The sequence below is a fragment of the Phallusia mammillata genome, chromosome 5, assembly GCF_965637545.1.
Source record: "Phallusia mammillata chromosome 5, kaPhaMamm4.hap1.1, whole genome shotgun sequence".
NCBI classification, from domain to species: domain Eukaryota; kingdom Metazoa; phylum Chordata; class Ascidiacea; order Phlebobranchia; family Ascidiidae; genus Phallusia; species Phallusia mammillata.
The window spans coordinates 16915751-16922840 of record NC_137256.1 but is presented as its reverse complement, the minus strand read 5'-3'; the positions used below and the strand labels follow the sequence as shown (position 1 = coordinate 16922840).

The 7090-nt window shown below is 40.9% G+C and overlaps 1 long non-coding RNA gene and 1 pseudogene across 2 annotated transcripts; both read left to right on the top strand.

The window, feature by feature from the left end:
• Positions 1-1010, top strand: LOC145229616 (uncharacterized; annotated as a pseudogene).
• A 2160-nt stretch (positions 1011-3170) lies between these two features.
• On the top strand, positions 3171-6756 carry LOC145230580 (uncharacterized). Of its 2 annotated transcripts, none has more exons than XR_013860687.1 (2): positions 3171-4055; positions 4331-6756. It is a non-coding gene; the product is annotated as an uncharacterized LOC145230580 (long non-coding RNA). The 2 variants fall into 2 exon arrangements; XR_013860688.1 differs by having other exon boundaries at positions 3171-4059.
• Positions 6757-7090: the final 334 nt, after the last annotated feature.

Below are 7090 nucleotides of genomic sequence, written 5' to 3'. Positions count from 1 at the left end.
ATGTCTTTGAACCTCATGGTGCAACCTCCAACACTGAGGCCTCGAGACGATTTAGCCCAGTATTTTATCGTCTTCGACTCTTACTGCTCAAGCGTAAAGGCCTTTGATCAAGTAAAGCGGCATTTGCAGCTTTCGGCCATAGATAATTATCTAAACTGGGCCCTGCAAGACTGCAACCTGTATAAAGTCAGTACGAAGTGTTGAAGGAACGCGCTTTTCGCCACAACGACAATGGGCAACACGCTGACTGCTGCGAAATCCAGTCGCAAGTTTGTTTACGCACTCGAGATGTTGTATGTGACTTTGTTTAAGAAACGAGATGTTGTATGTGACTTTGTTGCAAGGTTTACACGACCGTCGCTTGGCCAACTCCATTCCGCCTCTCATCAAATACGCGATTTCACGAGTGCGGCTCAAACGGTTATTGACCACACCAGCTCTCCTACTGTTGAAGTAGCTGCGGTGGAATCCAAAACTCCGGATATGGGAATGATTCTTAAAAAGCTCGAAGCTATGGAAATCCGAACCTTGCAAAGAACCGACGAACTGACGAGGAATATCTGCGCCATGGAAGCAGAAATAACGACGCTAAAGAGGACAACGAAAAATTAACTTACGATACAGCCCAGTACATTTACGTGAACGCAGATGGTTGGAATGCGACAGAACTGGCCAATTAAAACGTGAATGTCCATTATTAGGTACGACCGCAAGGGCGCGTGGACCCAAGGGGCAATAGCAATTGACTTTTTGCACTTCTAGACGCGAACCTCACGCGAAGTAAACGACAGAGAACGGCACTACCCCGAACCTGGAACGAACAGATTCGGCCATTCGGCTTAAACAAGCTTGTCAACTCCCGTTCGACTTCAGCACCGGCTCCTGCGCGATTCGTGAGTTTACTGGTAAACGACAAATATGCATGTGCTCTGGTAGATACCGGTTTTGGTGCTACTATAATTAGCTCAAGAAAAAAGGCAGCAACTGGGTTTTGTATCGGGGAACAATAGACTACCATTAACCACTAGATTATTGGGGGCTAATGGAGCCAAACTGTCGGTCAAATTCAAGGTAAACCTAATGATTAAAGTCGGTGCTCTTCTCGCAGATACATATGTTTACGTCGTAAAGGATCTAAAGCACGACGTCACATTAGGTTTGGACTTCTTACAAGGTCACCAATGCAGAATATGCTATTACTCCAATACCTTATCCGCCGGTGAAGCAAAGGTGCTTTTGCTCAGTTCACCCATAGTCATACCAAACCTGAGTGCGGCTAATATTTGCCTTAAAGAGGATATCATCATATCGAAGTCAGATAACCAGCGGGCCGATTTGGACCAACTTTTACGAGAACACAGTGATGCGTTTGCCACGTCAAAAGAGTCTCTCGGTCGAATTGAAGTCGTGCGTCATCGCATTGACACGAGAAACCGACAACCTGTTCGGCAACCTCCTCGAGGCCAAAAAAGTTACTTTAAGGGGGCCATGGTCCACGAAAGGTTGGGAACCACTGGTCTGGACGAAATGTCAAAATTAGTCTATTTTTCTTCCCTAGACTTAAAATCCGGGTATTGGCAAGTTGCCGTAAATTCAGAATCACGTGAAAAAACTGCTTTTACGAGCCACGTCGGGTTATTTGTGTTCAATGTGATGCCCATGGACTTATGCAATGCTGCCGCAGCATTTCAGCGGTTGGTACGCCTTGTGCTTAAAGGAATTGAATGGCGTGGTAAACTTGCATATTTATACGACATAATCGTCTATTCAACAACGTTTGAAAAACATGTACATAAGCTTTCTGATGTTTTGGGGCGCATTATTCCACCGGGCTGACGTTAAAGCCGTCCAAGTGTTCTCTCTTAAAGAGGAAGTTGACTTTCTAGGCCACGTTGTGTCCAAAAAAGGAATTCGCTGCGACCCAAGTAAAATCAAAGCGGTGTCACAATGGCCCATACCGCGGGACGTCAAGGAGGTTCGGCAATTTTTAGGTTTAACTTCCTGTTATAAAAAGTTTATTAAAAACTATGCACACATCTCCACCCCACTCTACCGTCTGACGGAAAAGGTAAAGCGAATGGGACGAGAAGTGCTAAGGGGCTTTTTCACTTCTAAAGCCTCATTCTGTGGAATGTGTGCTCTCACAAGAGAAAGGTGGTAAAGAGTCTGTAGTGGCGTATGGCAGCCGAACTCTTAGTCGTGCTGAACGAAATTTTTCATAAGATATTCTTTTATCTTTTATAAGGAGGCATATTATGCATTCGAGACGAAACAGGGGCACATATCTCCGATAAAGTCGTTTTACTCGCTAGTCTCAGGTGCCACGCTTTAGAGAACGTGCACAACATGGCTCACGGAGACAGTCATCTAGGTATCGCCAAAACCCTATCTAAGGTATCACAGCGACATTACTGGCCCCAATGGCGTGAAGAAGCGGAGCGGTTGTAAACAATGCATAAGTTGTCAGTATAACAAAAAAACACAACAAAAACCTCAAGCCCCATTTGTACTCTCGAGAGACGAACGCCCGATGCAGAGAGTTGAAGTGGATGTCTTAGGCCCTTTACCGTTAACGCATTCGGGATTCCAATTTATTTTGGTTGCTTGTGACCCGTGAACAAAGTACGTACGGGCGTGGTCAATGCGGCATCAGACATCAAGTGAGACCGCCAGTTTTGTATTTCGCCGTTGATTTACAGTGCATGGAGTCCTAGAGACATTACTTACAGACATTACAATATGTTGAATTTATGTAAACTACATGCAAATCGAAGTTTTTTATTAATATTTTAATGTAATCTTGACAGAAACGTTTTCTGGGTACAAACTTCGAAAGTAAACTTTTTGCTCAGTTACTTAGGTTAATGGGATGTAAAAAGAGTAAAACCACGTCATATCACCCACCTGGCAACGGCGGGGTTGAAGAGAAATAACAAAACAATCGTTACAATGTTGCATAATTATATTCAAAAGCACAATCGTCGGTGGGATGATTATGGGAACTACTTCTCGCAGCTTACAACGCAAGCGCACATGAAAGCACCGGTTTTGCATCACATACCCTGCTTACCGGACGCCCTTTACGCCTTCCTGCCGATCTGTCTGGACCCGACCATGTCAATGATCAGTGCTCCTATGAAGTAAAAGTTAACCGAGTGAAGGATTGCCTATTGCTTTCGGAGGAAGTTGTCTGAGAGACCCTTTCGGTGCGGCGACAGTACGGCCAGCCGCATGAGGTGGGAAAGCAAATTTTATTTACCAATCCGGCAATACCACAGGGCAAATGTAAGTAGTTGCAGCCCCCATGCAAGGGACCATATCGCGTAGTAGAAACCCAGGGTCCGGTACATTACGTGATAGAAGATAGAGATGGAAATTGACAAACAGTACATTACAATCGAATGAAGGCAACTACGGACAGGTTTCATCAATGTAACAGCAGCGAGGAAGAACAGAATAAGGAAACGAGCCCAGAACCAAACAAGTATTAACACGTCTATTGTTCGGCGACAACGCAAACAGCGTCATGTGCCAACAGAGTGTCGGAAACCGGGCCGGAGGTATGCATTTAGCACGGGGCAGGATAGCCCAAAAGCCATGCACCCGGTGGGTCTTTGGAAGAATTGCAGCAGTGACAGAAGAGAGCAGGGGTGATGTTAGGCCAACACGCACTTGCACACGAGGCCGTAGTTGCATTTCAAAATACTAATTTTGCCGCATGGGCAAAGAAACAACAGCTTGGTTGTCAATTTGTTTCTTCTGATATAAAAGCAAATGTTTTCTACTGCGAATTGCCGCAAGAATTATGTTTCAGCACAATAATAATAAGGTGGCGAGAATATTTTAGGTGTCAGTCGCTATACATTTTCTAAATGTTTTTTTTGACAACACGTTTTCTTTCATCTGTTCATGTTATTTGGGATAAATGCACTGATCTTTATAAACACTGGATAGCGCTACTGGCCGTCACGGTTGAAGCAAATTAAAGCGTAATGGCGGCTGCTCAAGGAAGCCCCAAAAAGGCATTGAGGGCAACGGGGAAAGAGTGAGAAAATGTCGGTAAATCCTGTTTTAAGCAATTGTATACCAATTTTTGCATATATGATCAGTATTTTATTGAGAGTAATGTATTCCAGTGTGTAAAAACCAATAAATATGCGCAAATTGACTGTGAGGTATGTGTGTGTACTATTAAAACGTTTCTAAGTTAGTGTTGAAATAAGTCTTTACTGAGCGGTAATAATTTTTTTTTGTGCAATATAAGTAGTTTTCGTGCTTTTTTAAGTAATAAAGACTTAAATCCAACAAAATGGCTATTTTTTTTACACAGGGCATCACTTTGTGCTGATCCAAACTGTTGTTTTTGACTGTCTTAAAACTCCAGCAAATTCTTAGGAACAAGTGGTTTGAAGTTTTAATTAAAAACACAAAAACATAACATAATATTTCAACTTTTTGCTGTAAGAATTTTTAACAGTATTTTACTTTTTTTCTTGATTGAGTGCATTTGATTTGGGTGTTTATTATCTTGCCATGGTGATATTATCAAACTTTGCAATATAATTTTACAATTATAATAAAGTTGTTTGTAAACATTTCAATAGGGCAGGGATGTCCAAAGTGCGGCCCGCGGGTCAAATGCGGCCCCCGGCGGCGTTTCACGTGGCCCGCCATTATTGTTTCAAATTGTGTGGCTCGCTATTGTGTGGACTCTGGATTAAGTTTTTAGGTTGTGGTGACTTGCTACTTCAAGCAAAAGCTTTTCGATGGAACTTTATTCGCCGGTAAAAAGAAAGTATACATTGTGCTGACGTAACAAATCCCAATATTTCCTCAAATCCCGTATATATGTGTTAGAACTCTATGTCTCTTCCCAAACCCTCAAGCTTCACGACACTGCTAACAATACAGCCATTTTCTGCAACAAATAGAGTATGAAGGAATTGAAATCCTATAGAAATAAAAACAATATGTCATGATTGTGACTGAAACAATACATGAATAGGTGTCTCATTTGGGTGTGAGGCCTTAAATGCGTTTATGTACTTGTGTTCCTTAGATTTTGGAGTTTAGTTAAGAGTTTTTAGTTTGAGAGTTTAAAACACTTCAGCAAAAATTTATTCTACACATGATGGTTGCACACAATGAGCTAAAAAAAGCTTACTATATTTACAGTTTGTAGCATACAAGCAAAATAATGTTAAACCTACTACAACAAACTTTTAAACAGCCACATTTCAGTTCCAAGAATTTGATGACAATCAAAAACAGCAGTGTAGATTGCGTCATAATTTGTGCGAATTCTGCAATAGTTGTTTACCAAATTAGCTCGTTTTACTTGCTAAAATGCTCGAGCTTTGATAATATTCCCTGTTACAGTTAAATTAGGAGGTTGATCGACTTTGTTATCTGGTGTTTACCCGCTTTAATCGTATGTTTTGTTTCGTGCGGTGATTAGTCGCTGTTTCTTGTGTGAGAAAATGTGCAAGAGCCAACGGCAAAAGCATAGTTGTACAGTTAATGTCCCGTGTTATGAATTTATGAAACGCACCGCTGATGTAATAGCTCATAACAGTTTTAGTCCTACCGCAGTTAACTCGTTTGGCTTACTGTTCAATTACTTGCATTGAAGTAATGCGTTGGTTGCCAGTTAAACTTAAATTTATATGTAAACTTTATTACTATTACTTTCTAACGACTTGTTTTGTTTCTCAAACATTCTATTTGAATAAGTTCTATTTGAATAAGATTTCATTTGAATAAGTAATAAACAAACGAACCGAAGTGCAAGACACGTGTGTGGAGTTTCCAGGACTCTGTCCTGACAAGCCCAGGAGCTTGGGAGGTTAAGGACGGTGGTATACCTCTTTAATTTGTAGTGACGCGATTATAACCTTGAGACTCATCAGCGAACATTAACATAAAAATCGATCACTACAGCAGTTTGGATCAGAACAAGATAATGTTAAATGAAGTATCACATCCTCTTGTGTGAAGGAAAGAGGCATTCTTGTTGATTTATGTCTTAAATATAGAGTAACGCATGTAAACTACTTGTATTGCACACAAAAACATTTATTACCACTTAGTATTGATTTATTTCAACACTAACTTAAAACCGTTTTAATTTCTAGTACACAGACATAAACCTCACATTCAATCTACGCATATTTATTGGTTATTACACATTGCAATACATTGCTCTTAATAAAATACCGATCATATATGCAAAAATCGCTGCACAATTGCTCAAAACAAAATTTATCGCCATTTTTTTATCGCCATCTCCCCATTGCCCGCTGTGCATTTTTGAAGGATTCCTTTTGCAGCCGCCATTACGCTTCAATTTGCTTCAAAAATCACCCAACCGTTCAACGGAGTAGAGCAATCCTGTGTTTATAGAGATCAGTGAAATGTCGCACTTGTGTTTTATATGTTTTACTTGTATTTCTTATATGTCATATTTTAAAGTGACTTACATCTTTTCTTTGTTTTCACCCAATCTCTATTTCCACTCAATACTGTTTTTCATTTGGTTTAGTTTTCTTTGTTCTAATGGCACCCTTTATTCACGCACTGTCTTTTCCTCGCTGCATTTTCCGCATCATTGATTGGCGCTCCCGGATGTTCCCGGTAACCTTGTAAAATTGTGCAAATTTGGTTAGTATTCACTGTATTGGTAGTTTATTTTGTACGTGATTTCAGTGATGATTTCATAATGCATTTTGTGCAAATAACAATGCCTTATTTGCCGGGGCTATAGTGTGCGCTTTAAGAGCAGAATTTACAGGTGGCATTAGATTTGTGCTTGGCAAAACCGAATCAGAACCAGAGTACTCAGTACCTCGGCGCTCGGTCGCATAATACTAAGTCGAGCGCGAGACCTTCGAAACCGGACTACGCACTGATTCGTTGCTTATTACAGTAATTTAACGGGCAAGTCACAAACGGGTTTGTTGCAATCACAATTAAACGTGTGATTTGTTTACTGAGGTACGGAAGTAGGGTCTCCAAGAATAATAGTGACTGTTTTTAAAAACGTCCTTGGCTTGCCTCACATGTTACGCAGAAGGTACCTCTACAGGTTAAA